At 42.0% G+C, this 12,972-nt stretch overlaps 1 protein-coding gene and 1 long non-coding RNA gene across 6 annotated transcripts in view; one reads left to right on the top strand and one right to left on the bottom strand.

The window, feature by feature from the left end:
- NAV3 (neuron navigator 3) overlaps positions 1-12,972 on the bottom strand; it is a 441,074-nt gene that overhangs the window by 338,203 nt on the left and 89,899 nt on the right. The window lies entirely within an intron of this gene.
- Positions 4,896-12,972, top strand: part of LOC310658719 — a 28,469-nt gene continuing 20,392 nt past the window's right edge. For both annotated transcript variants that reach the window (XR_014502450.1, XR_014502451.1), the window contains exons 1-2: positions 4,896-5,205; positions 12,131-12,162. This is a non-coding gene — a long non-coding RNA (uncharacterized lncRNA). The remainder of the gene's footprint in view (positions 5,206-12,130; positions 12,163-12,972) is intronic.

Genomic DNA, 12,972 nt, shown 5'->3' with positions numbered 1-12,972 from the left:
TAAAATGCTATGAACCACTAATCACTTACTGTAAGAGGTGTTTTAATGTGACCAAGGAGCTCATTGACATGGAGGAACTTCCCCAGTCATTCAACAAAAGAACCCAATAAATTTTATGCCCCACCAACCCTCACACTGTCTCCCCTAAGCTGGGTGAGCAAGGCACTGGGCTTTGGGAAGTAGGTGTGAGGCTCTGGCAGGAACCTGGAGCCCTCTCACCTCCTTCCCAAAGCTTGGAAAGCACTAACTAGGCTTTGGGAAGGAGGCAGGAGGACTCTAGGATCCCTTCAGAGGTCCACCCAGGTCCTTTCCAAAGCCCAGTGACTCACTTACCCAGCTTTCAAAAGGTGGTACGAGGTCTATGGGGCAGCTGCATGTTGGTGTTAGCAGTTTCACTCCTCCGATGCTACAGATGAGATTGTTTTTTTAAAAAAAAATATCTTGATATTTTATTAAGGATTTTCTTGTTTTACAGAAGTAAGTGTAAAGCCTCGTTGTTGTTTTTCCATGTAACATTTTTACAAATCCATTTCATTTGTTGAGGCATTAGGGGGAGAAGAAAAGAAAAAAGAAAAGGGGGGGTGGAGAGAGGTAAAATGGAAGGGGGTGGGGTCGGGTGGCGGTGTTTCTATTATGTTTAATGTATGTAGAGTTTGGGGTCAGCGTTGTTTGTGTTGTTCACTTGTGTTCCTTTGGTGGTGAGAGAGGTTGGGGTTGGCCTAGGGTGTGATTGTTTGCTTGTGATTGGCTGTGGTGATCTTTTTTTCGTGTGTGAGTGAGGTGGGTGGGTGTTTTGGATCAGGTTAGCCATATTGATTTGTATGCTGTTGGTGGATTATTGTCATTGTCCTGTTGGGCTGTGTATGTGATAAAGGGGAGCCATACCGGGATGAAGGCTTCTTCTTCTGTTTGTCCCCGTTACAGATGAGATTGTTGTAAATCACATGCCTGTCTGGGACAACTCTGGGAAAGGAAGAAGTCTTATCTCTTCTGCTGCGGGTACTATTACACTGTAAAGGTAAAGGGACCCCTGACCATTAGGTCCAGTCGTGACGGACTCTGGGGTTGCAGCACTCATCTTTATTGGCCGAGGGAGCCGGCGTTTGTCCACAGACAGCTTCCGGGTCATGTGGCCAGCATGACTAAGCAGCTTCTGGCGAACCAGAGCAGCACACAGAAACACCATTTACCCTCCCGCCAGACATGCTTTCGAACTGCTAGGTTGGCAGGAGCAGGGACCGAGCAATGGGAGCTCACCCCGTTGCGGGGATTCGAACCATCAACCTTCTGATCCGCAAGTCCTAGGCTCTGTGGTTTAACCCACAGTGCCACCCGTGTCCCTTTTACACTGTACTTTCGCTTTTCTTTCTTTCTTTTTGTTCTCTCGGACCTGGAGAGAACAGATGCCATTATGCCTTTGTCTGTACATATTGTGTAAATAAATAGTAGATGAGATCTATGATCTCTCACTCTTCTTTCTGTGTTTTGCCAGAAGATTAGTGTGCATATACCAGCTGGTATATGTCGCTGAGTGCACTGGAGAAGGGAGGAAATGCCTTTTCCAGAGCTGTGTGTACCGAAGGACTCTCAGAGTTTCAGGGGCTTGCAGGCACCCCCAGAGCGTTTTTCCAACAGTTGGGCCACCCTAGCATAAAGGAACTTGGTGAACAGAGCAGGTCCCTCTGATTAAATCAGTATGCAGAAGTCACTACTGTGTGCGTCAGTCAGTGCAAACATCAAACACTGGATCTAGTAGTCAAAGGTCACTGGTAACTGTTGCTGGGTTCACTTGCACTACCCATTTTCTCCCCGAAAGACTACATATTCAAGTAATGGAAAACATTGCAGAGTTCAGATGACGTTTTACAGAACTTTAAAGACTGACAAATTCATTATAGTAAACTCGTCTGTAGGAATAGCCAATTTGGTGCTCTCCATAAGTAGTATATTTTGCTGCAAGAGACTAACATAGCTAGCTCGGTGCAAATCGTAAAGTTCAAGCTTTCCGAATGCAAAGTATAAAATTGAAAGTCTTGTCCACACCTTTCAGGTACTGCAATCACCGGATTACAGAAGTTATTTGATGTAGTATAACCAGGCAAGGAGTGACAGGTCTTGGACTTATTATTGCTGGAAGCCTTCTCTGTGGTAAGGAGTCTGACCTGAGTGCTGATGCTTAAGCTGTAAAGGCAGATCTCTTTAAAGTCTACATTATTCCTTAGCAATAAAAAGTGATAGTAGCTGGGGAAAAGACCCTTTCATCTGTTCCCACTGCAAATGCTGCCCCAAGCAGCTGTTTAAAGCCACCAAATTATAAGCAAGTCCTGCAACCATCTCAGAAAACTCAATCCGAAGGTAGGAATGTACAAACAAATTGGTTTTTTTGTTATTCCTGTTCGTCTCAGCAGAGGATGCTACATTCTTCAAATGGTGTTACGAAATCAGTAGAAGGAGCTGGAAATGTACAGTGAAAGTTGACCCACCTCCCCTCCTCCAGATTTAGAATTCACAGAGTACATTCATTAGATATCAATGATCTGGTCATATTTTGCTAAAATCACTTTTAATACATAGAAATATTTGTCAACCATTCTAAGTGTTGCCCTTTTGAATTCTGCCTGGAAACTAATTGACAGCCAATGCAGTCGGGCCAAGATTGATGCTACATGCTCAAACCATCTTTCCCCTTGTAAATTATGAGTAAAACCACATTCCTACTAATCAGGTCATAACAGCATCTTAAAACGCTATCTATATTTTAAAGGGAATACAGAATAAGATTATTTGGTGAAGTACGTCTAATTCCTTGGTTAAAATGCATTTGATATCAGAGGTGACATGAAAGAATGATTATAGTCTTATTATGAGTAACTTTACAGCTTTAGGACTAAAGGAAATTCTTACTGGACCTTCCATTCAAAAAAACCCACACACTTTAAAGCAGCTATGCCTGCTCTGAATTTGATCAGAGCTGTGGTACAGGGGAAGAAGGATATTAACTCTTTTCAGCCAGATTTCCCAGTTGAAATTACACACACATATATACTCAAAGCTGCCATTTAGCCCTGCTGCAGAAAAAATTACAGGTACCTGAATTGTGCCCATATTCTTTCTCCAGCAGAGCTAATAGCTGCTTCAGAGATGGACACAATTTATACTGGAAAAAGAGCCAAGGGGATAAAGGGTTACAGTTCTCCCCTCCATCAGCACTGCTGCTCAGATCAAAATCAAAGTGCACATACCGTGTGCAGCTGCTTTGAAGTTTAATGTAAAACAACTTCAGAGGGGATTTTAATCAGATTGCCTATGCCATGTCTCTTCTGGCCATCAGGCACATCTAAAGGCATGCTTACCAACCAGCTGAAAAAATAAACAACAGAAACCCAATTCCATATCGCGGAGAACACAATATGTGGCAAGGAGAATAAGAGACCACGGAACACGTGTCAAAACTGATGTGTCATACAAGGAATGCATTTGCTTCCTTGCTGGCATGATTTCATATTCCAGAAATGCAAAGTTATTCCCAAATCTGATGCCTTTCCCACAGCAAATTAAAACTTGCATATATATTTTTTTCCAGCTCTTTACAGATGACACACATACAACAGCTCTGTTTATATCTAGCAGCAGCATATCCAGAAATCCTGTTGATGCCCCCATGGCTCAAGGGAAGTCCTGAAAGCAAGAGGCAGAGTTTGCTTTTACCCCTTTGAAATTTGGCCTAAATTTGCATCTATATGCAGATTAGTATAGGGTGGCACTGTGGGTAAAACCTCAGTGCCTAGGACTTGCCGATCGCATGGTCGGCGGTTCGAATCCCCGCGGCGGGGTGCGCTCCCGTCGTTCGGTCCCAGCGCCTGCCAACCTAGCAGTTCGAAAGCACCCTCGGGTGCAAGTAGATAAATAGGGACCGCTTACCAGCGGGAAGGTAAACGGTGTTCCGTGTGCTGTGCTGGCTCACCAGATGCAGTTTGTCACGCTGGCCACGTGACCCGGAAGTGTCTGCGGACAGCGCTGGCCCCCGGCCTATAGAGTGAGATGAGCGCACAACCCTAGAGTCTGGCAAGACTGGCCCGTACCGGCAGGGGTACCTTTACCTTTACCTTTATACAGATTAGTACATACAAATTTTCTGGCCAGAATCTTTTAAGGGCTTAGCAATGCCCCTGCTATTACAGAGTCAGCCTACACCTGAGAAGAATGAATACAAACAATCTGCAAAGGCAAGCGGTTATGAATTTAGCAAACTTTGCCTCAAAATTTAAAGCAAAGAAGCACCATTGATACATAACTCCAACCTGCTTTTTGCTCAGAAAAAAAAAGAGTCAAAATCTAATGGGGAGGCCTTTCAGATACTGTTGTGACATGTGTCAACTTCATTTATTATCAGTATTGTAAAAGTGGGGAGGGGGAGCCTGGACAGGGTTTGCCAACAACACAAAGGCTTCGGAAGACACTAATTAAAGCAGAAGAGTAATGTGGTTAGGACTAGTCAAACAGGAATGCTGGAGGGATGAAAAGATTGTGGAACTAAAAGTAATAATTCCAGCTCTCCAAGGGCAGTTGTCATCTCTGCAAATCATTTTCACAGGATGAGTGGTAGTAGATCAAGTGTGAGAGTCTGGACAAAGATACGTCTTCGCCTTGTAAGTATGGCTTCATGGATATATATTTGATTAATTTAATGCCACTAATTAAAATTTGCTCTTGACACTTGATAAAAAAACAGAGTAAAGTGTGCACCAGAGAGAAATGAATAAAGAGACCCATGGTAATTATAGTGAGGGACTCCAAAAGGTCATTTTGTCCTCCATCCTGGTCCCAAAGCCCATGTTCTCTCAAGCCCTTTATTGCACTTTGATTTCAAAACCAGCTATAACAGAGATGGAAACCCTGCAGTGTCTCATCGGGCTCCCAACTCTCCTCTGCCACAACCGCTATGACCAGTGGTCAGTGATAATGGAAGCTGTAACCTTTGCTGGGCCACAGGCTTCCACATCCCTGTACCACAGCAAGCAACTCACGGCTGCAACTACTGAACTAAAATAGCAGGGAGTTTTAAAATTGTTGAATGGCTCTGTCACTACTAGAACACAAGGAATGGATTTCTAAATATTACAAGGAGGATCGGTAATGCTCTCCCAGTATTCTGCTTATGACCATGCCTAGCCAATGATGCCTCAACTTCTACTTCTGGTTTCAGTAAGTACTCTGCCTGAATACGCTGGCTCTTGCTAATGAAAAGGATTCTGGGCCTCTTCTCCAATTCCAGCACTTAAATCTCAGTTCACCAACTTGCAGTCATTAGAGAAATGCTGGGGGAGGGGGGATTCCCTCAAATTTCTGACAAATAGCTTTTTTTAAAAAAAATATGATTTCAGTGTGAGACACTAGGCTGAGACTAAAGCAACTTGGGTGCTTGTAACACCAATGAATACCATTATCTGAGCAGAAGGAGCTGATTGCCTGCAATTACCATTGTTATTTCTGCCCCAAATGTTATCAGTGCTTAAGGGAAGAGCAGAAGCACAGCCCTGAAGAGCATAGGGATAGGAAATTTCAGGGCAAAAAACAGAGGCCAGGAGCATCACATATTTCTTCCATGTGTCATTTCCACGCCCTTTCCACTACAACCTCTTTCTTTTCAACAAATGGTTCTTACCCTTACCAAAGGGTATATGGGGTGTCAGGGGAGAAGGAGTACCTCTGGCAGGGGACAGGTCATGCTACTTCTGGGATAGTTTGTCCACCTTTGGTCCCCACCCTGCACGCAGCTCTCTCTTATGGTTCCTAGAAGCTGTCAGCAAGCAACAGCGTACAACAGCAGGCACACCCCAGGAATGGCTTTGATTGGCCAGCTAAACCAGGTGTGGGTAGCCGATGGGTCTCAAACCCATCAGTGTGTTAGAGACTTTCTCTGCATGTGAAGACATGCCCTAGAAGATTGAACATACAAGACTAACAGTGGGTCCAACAGCGATTTCTGCGTAGGCTGTCCAGACTTGCACACTGGGGGTGTCACTTTGGTGCACACACAGTGGTTTTAACTCCAGCCACAGAGACACACTCCATTGTCTCTCAAGACAGCAATAACAATGCTTACCAATTATCTCAATAATATGCTTTGCACTAAAAGCTAATTTTAAGAGCATTTCAACTACAGATTTACTTTATTCTCTTTCTTTTGCACCCAATTTGATTATGAAATAATCTAAAGTAAGCCAATCTATGTTCCTTTTCCTTTTCCCATCAATCATCAGAGCTTTCTTTTTCTTCCAAACAACTTAGTGTGCCTTGCAGATAGTTCCCAGATAGTCCCCAAACTAACGCTTAGCTTTACCAGTACAACTGTATCAAGTGCCTAACTCTCTCTTAATTGGTTTTCTCCAGCCTAAGGCTTCTTAACTAGAATTCAAGCACAACGTGTAAGACCCAGGAAGATGGGAGAATATCTGTTAGGGGATGTTGCTACACAGCAAAAAATAAAGAAATTATACTCTTGAGAAAATCACATGAGTGGGTCATCCACCAATATATATCAGGTATATTGGAAGAAGTAATTTATTAAAACTAACTATAATAACCCACAAAACCCACATTGAGGCAATATTTTTATTAGACCAACAAAAATGGCACAAAATAGTGCGCAAGCTTTCACAGCTGTCCAGAACTCTTCACCAGGCCAATGTTTGTGGGAAGATAGCGGGAAGGATGGTTACTGTTTTGGTTAGCTTGTGTTTTTATTATGTATTTTGTGTTTTTATCTTGTCATATCTATGGATGATGGGTGGTATACAAATTAAATAAATAAATAAATGATAAGATAAGATAAGATAAGATAAGATGATAAGATAAGATGCTGCTGCTGTTGTGCTCCCAGCACATTTACCATTACATCTCACCATTACATCTGAACATGGGCAAGTGGTTTGTTTCCCCAATACAAAACATGAGTGTCAAACCTGGTTCAGCTATAACATCTGGTAGTGCAGAAGCAGCTGTGAACTTTCCTTCAGGAACCTAGCCATTTCCTCATTTATGCTAAACCATGCTGTGGCTTAATGTTGCATGCAAAGTGGGTCATAATCTGCTTTATGTGCAGCTACAGAAGAGCAGCATAAAAGGAGGCAAACATGCACTTCTAGAAGGCAGCATATCTGCTAGTCCACAAGGATCCTGCTCCCCAAGATGCTTCAGCCAACCAACACCTGTCTTTGTGCCTTTGTCTCTTCAAATCTCCCAGATGCTGTTTCAAGCAATATATCAAGCATTCCCATTTCAGAACCCACCACTACAGGTGAATTTTCCATTTAGGAAACATCCCTAACCTTTACAGAACATCAGTGTTATTTTGTGTGAAGTCTCCAACTCCAGTCCAGGATCATTTAAGGCAACACCATGGTGACAGACCCATTCACAGTTATACTTTCACTGAAAAAGGAGAACAGCTGGCCAAAATAAAAGTGTCTTTCATTTTCCACTGTAACCTCTGAGATGAATTGTTTCTACTTCATAAAATCACAGTTATAAGCACTGCACAAACTTTGTGAGCTTGGCCACTTCAGTAAAACAAAAAAACAAAAAAACCATCATCTTCTGCCTGAAGCAATCAATCAGTAGATGCCATGCAGCCACTATTTTAGAACAAAAAGCAATCCTAGACTTTAGTCCATAGTATAAAGAGCCCCCAAATACATGTGTTTTTTAAAACAAATCTTCAGACATTCCTAAAGAGGGCAACTGAAAGTGTTTGTATTATGGTAGCTGGAGCTCAAAGAAGCTCATGTGCATGCATAAAGTGCTTCATTATGTGCCTGGGATATATGTGGCCTATTTTTCTTTCCATCATCAGCTGCTTTTGCCTCATGCTGTGATGCTCCACAGGTCATCTCTGTCCTTCAGGGGATATTGGGGGCAGCACTCAAAAGCCATCAGATGGGGAAGCTGAAAGCTCTTGTTTATGCAAGGATCACTACATGTTGCGCTTTCAGGTTCTGACATCCAAGCCCAATACCAGACACTGGCAGGAATTCAGCTTCAGAGCCTGAGTCAGCCATGAAGCTCACTAGATTATGTCTAGCAGTTTAAACAACAAAGATAATAACAGATTTTCACGTCATAAGCTACACTCCACTTCATCATATGTATGAAAATGTATTTGCCATTGCAAGTATGTGTGTGGGTAGATGGGTGTGTAGCTTGGGACAGAGGTTGTAAACAGTCAGGTTAAAAGAATTAAAAAACAAAGGCAGAAAAGTACAGACAACAATTACTTAACAGTGGCCCTTCACAAAAAACCATTAATAACAATTCAGTTCACAAATGATAGCACTGGACCTCTTGGTGAATTGTAATTAATAGCTTTGTGGTGCACTCTCCCTTTTAAGTTCAGTTGTTCTAGTATGGCCACACTTCAGACATCTGACTACACCTGGGATGACTTGGGGTGACATGTCCATTTTGGGTGAATGCTGGACTGCAGGGCCTGCATGGGTGGGTTAGATACCTAAGGCTCATCTAGCAAGGAAGGTGCATTTCCTCCCCATTCTTAGTTGGGGTGTCACAGCCGGAGACTACATTATATCCCAAGGGGTCTGGGGGGGAGGGAGATGCTTCCCCTACAGAATTAGTTAAAATCCTTGTCTTCCCATACTACCTGGATTTGGATAATTGGTTCTGCATTCTCTCCAATTCATATTTTAATGAATGTAGCCACATTTCCATTTCTTGTCTCATGCTGGGTGCGGCCAGCAGCCAACAAAAATAACGTGAATTGGTAATATACAAAACAAAGAATAATAGTGAAAATGTATACAGCTGCCATATTATGAACTAGAAGTATTTTATCATTAATATATGGTATGTGGCTTGGGTCAAAAATAATATTCAGCTGCAATTTTATGCATTATTTAGTGAGTGATCAGCCATTGGGTATGAACTCCAAAAATGAGTTGCAAACAGGTGGCTCATTGTACAACATAAACCTACACTTTGCACATCCAATTCAAAATACACTACTATCTCAGAAGCAAGCTGTGATTTTTTGGAAACTAATAATAATTATAATATACAAAAAAAGAAAAATTACTTTTAAAATGAATGAAGCAAATATTGTTTCAGGAGAGGCATACTTGATATATTGTAGAATTTATAAACAACTTTGCCAGCTATTAAAAGAAGAACTTTGCACGGAAGCTCACTGCAGAAAAATAGAAGAAAATAACACAGCATTTCTATTCACAGGAGTAAATTTAGGTTGTGCTACCTTACTGAGGAGTGTTTAATGCAATGTCAGTTGTGTTGTGTTACTGCCGTCAAGGAAAAAATATGTCAGTGGGGTATATAGTTTCAAACAAACCAGCTCCCAAAGCTGTCAATATGGCATATTATACATCAGTAACAGATACCAAGTTTCTTATCATTTGAGAAACAACTACAAGAGGAAGCATCTGCTGTTACATGCTGCTGATATCCCATAGACAGAACACATGGATGAAATATGCAAAGATTTGCTACATAAGCAATCCAGCTGCTGAACAAAGAAATATGAAGCCTTATAGTTGAACTCAGCATATCCCATTTACAAATTTTGTTTCACATTTTCCACCGTACAGTTATGTTTGCTGAAATTAAATTTGGAAACACGATACACTGAGATTTGATCACAACCCAGTAGATTTAGGCATGCTGTAAAAGTGCCTTACTCTGTGCTGAATTGTCAATTTTACTTTTTCATTGTAACTTAGATTACACAGAGAGACAAAAATCAAACTGGTTACAATTGCTTATTATCGATCCAAAGTTTTCATCCTAACCTTGGATTCGCTCTATCACAGCAAATCATATACTGTCAGTATCAGTTATGCTGGAAGTCGAAAGGTAGGCAATTGTTTCTAATAAAGAAAGATCCCACATTTAAAATTCTCTACTGGGGATCACAGGGCAGAACTATAGATTACAAATAATGTGGGATTGGTGCCAAATACAGACCCCCATCTCCAATACCAACACTCTGTAACATATGACTAATTCAAGTTACTCCAAGTTCTTACATAATTTTGTGAATTTTACTGCTCCCACTATTCCCACTAGCAGTTAGCTACATCTTGTAGAGGTTCAGATATTCAGAACCATCACTTACAGATAGACTCGTCATGCAACACACTGGGAAAATAAGATTTAGAACACGTAGGCTGTTTTTAGACATAACAATACACTATTGCTTAAAATTGGGAAGTAGGTGGCGCTGTGGGTTAAAGCCTCAGCGCCTAGGACTTGCCGATCGCATGGTCGGCGGTTCGAATCCCCGCGGCGGGGTGCGCGCCCGTCGTTCGGTCCCAGCGCCTGCCAACCTAGCAGTTCAAAAGCACCTCCGGGTGCAAGTAGATAAATAGGGACCGCTTACTGGCGGGAAGGTAAACGGCGTTCCGTGTGCTGCGCTGGCTCGCCAGATGCAGCTTGTCACGCTGGCCACGTGACCCGGAAGTGTCTGCGGACAGCGCTGGCTCCCGGCCTATAGAGTGAGATGAGCCCACAACCCTAGAGTCTGGCAAGACTGGCCCGAACGGGCAGGGGTACCTTTACCTTTTTATTGCTTAAAATTAGAGAAATGAGTCCCATGGTCAGGAAGTGGCCTTCAGAAGCTTTTCTCTTCAGCTTTGTTGTAGCTCAAACTTATTATAGAGTTTAATCTAGGAACTGTGATTTACCAATAGCTATGATCAGTTTCAAAACAAGCCAATTTCAAAGCATGGTTTATGATTATGATTATTTATTGAATTTATATGCCACCCTATACACGGAGGTCTCAGGGCAGTTGCTGACATGTATGAGCTAACTATTGTTAGTAATAAACCATGGTCCTCAGATTGGAAGCAACAAGAAGCTAAGATTCAGAGAAACTGAAAATCAATGCTACTGAGGTCCTCCTTCTGGCCCTGCAATTTGGGGGCGGGGGGTGTTGTGAGGCTTACTGTGGCTCCTTCACACAGTGACAAGCCATGGTTTACGGTTGCATCCAAATACAGCTAATATACTATTGAAAGGCTTTCCCCTCTTAACGTTTATAAAGTTCCTACAGAGGGCACTTCTCTATAGATCTTCATACAAAACCTGGATGGATTTAATATGCAATGACAGCACATACACATTTTTGTTGTTGTTCTAGATACACATGCCAGAAAGCTGCATCCAACCATACATAGCCAGAGTGAAAAAATCACTTGTGCAACTGTCATTTATTTACCGGTTACACATTAATTCCTGTACAGGACACATTTATGGATAAGAATAGCATGAAGCAACAAAACAAAAAAACAAAAAAAACTATAAGAGAGGCTAAGAGAATAAATTTTTACAAGGACAGCAACTTTTTTGCTTTCACATTAATACACATTTTTAATTTTCGTTAACTTCTACTTACATTTGTAATGTATATACCCTTGTTTTCTTAATTTTTTCTCTGAGGAGATTAAGGGCACATGACTGAGTGCCAAAAATCACACATTCCAGCATATCACAAATCCTAAATCAACATTATGATGTGTGTATTTCTCAGCACAGGACTACAGTCATGGTCATGGGACGCGGGTGGCGCTGTGGGTTAAAGCCTCAGTGCCTAGGGCTTGCCGATCAAAAGGTTGGCGGTTCGAATCCCTGCGGCGGGGTGCGCTCCCGCTGTTCGGTCCCAGCGCCTGCCAACTTAGCAGTTCGAAAGCACCCCTGGGTGCAAGTAGATAAATAGGGACCGCTTACTAGCGGGAAGGTAAACGGCGTTTCTGTGTGCGGCTCTGGCTCGCCAGAGCAGCGATGTCACGCTGGCCACGTGACCCGGAAGTGTCTTCGGACAGCGCTGGCCCTTGGCCTCTTTGAGTGAGATTGGCGCACAACCCTAGAGTCTGTCAAGACTGGCCCGTACGGGCAGGGGTACCTTTACCTTTACCTTACAGTCATGGTCATTTGTTTTATGAACTTTAGCAGTTGTGTTTCACAGAAGAATTATGTAAATTACACTATTACCATGACTAATTACCAGTCTCTCTCTCTCTCTCTCTCTCTCTCTCTCTCTCTCTCTGTGTGTGTGTGTGTGTGTGTACATGCATGTACATTGCAATCCATTGTGCCACAGCGCAGACCTTGGGAACACTGAGATCAACATAGGTAATTATTTCAGCATTATGGTCTAGAAAACTTAAGAAATACAGTATAGTACTTCTTCTTCTTGATATGATTGTCCATTAAAACAGGAGCATTTCTTTAGGCCAAAGGTTTCTACACATGGATGAACATTTAGGGACAGTGCACATGAAAAAACTGGCGAAGAATGACCATGTGAACATCAAGTAAGGTAGTTAGCATGATATCATACTTTTAGGTAGGTCAGCTGTTTGATCTTCCATTAAATTTGTGTTTATATTATATTATATTATATTATATTATATTATATTATATTATAATATATATTTATTGTAGTATTCCAAATCAAGTCGCAATGATATGCAATCAGTTGGCTAGAACATGGTGCTGATAATGCCAAGGTTGCAAGTTCGAACCCTGTAAGAGAAAGCTACATATTCCTGCATTGCCGGGCAGGGGGTTGGTCAGAGTCCCTTCCAACTCTATGATTCTATGAAATTAGGCACACACTTATATGTAGAGACAGACAGACGCACTTAAAATGTTCCCCCCTCATTGTATGCCAATAAGTATTTTAGTAGAGACATGTGAAATTGTGTTAGAATTTAAACCCCCCCCCCCATTACATATCCACAAAGTAATGTGGGAAGGGGCAATTATGCAATGTAGCGTAGAAGAATCTTGACTCCTGAAACCTAAAGAACTTTGAAGGTCCTTTTTATACTTAACTGAATCATTTTATTGGAAAGTTGTGGCCTACAGTGACTATAGTGTGGCATTCAATATAGCTATGAGAACCCCTATTAAAGCAATTTCCATCACTGGGTGTCACTT

The sequence above is a fragment of the Podarcis tiliguerta genome (assembly GCF_965153285.1).
Source record: "Podarcis tiliguerta genome assembly, chromosome: 10".
NCBI lineage: Eukaryota > Metazoa > Chordata > Lepidosauria > Squamata > Lacertidae > Podarcis > Podarcis tiliguerta.
Note: the sequence above shows the minus strand (reverse complement) of the source record. Positions and strands in the feature narration are given on the sequence as shown.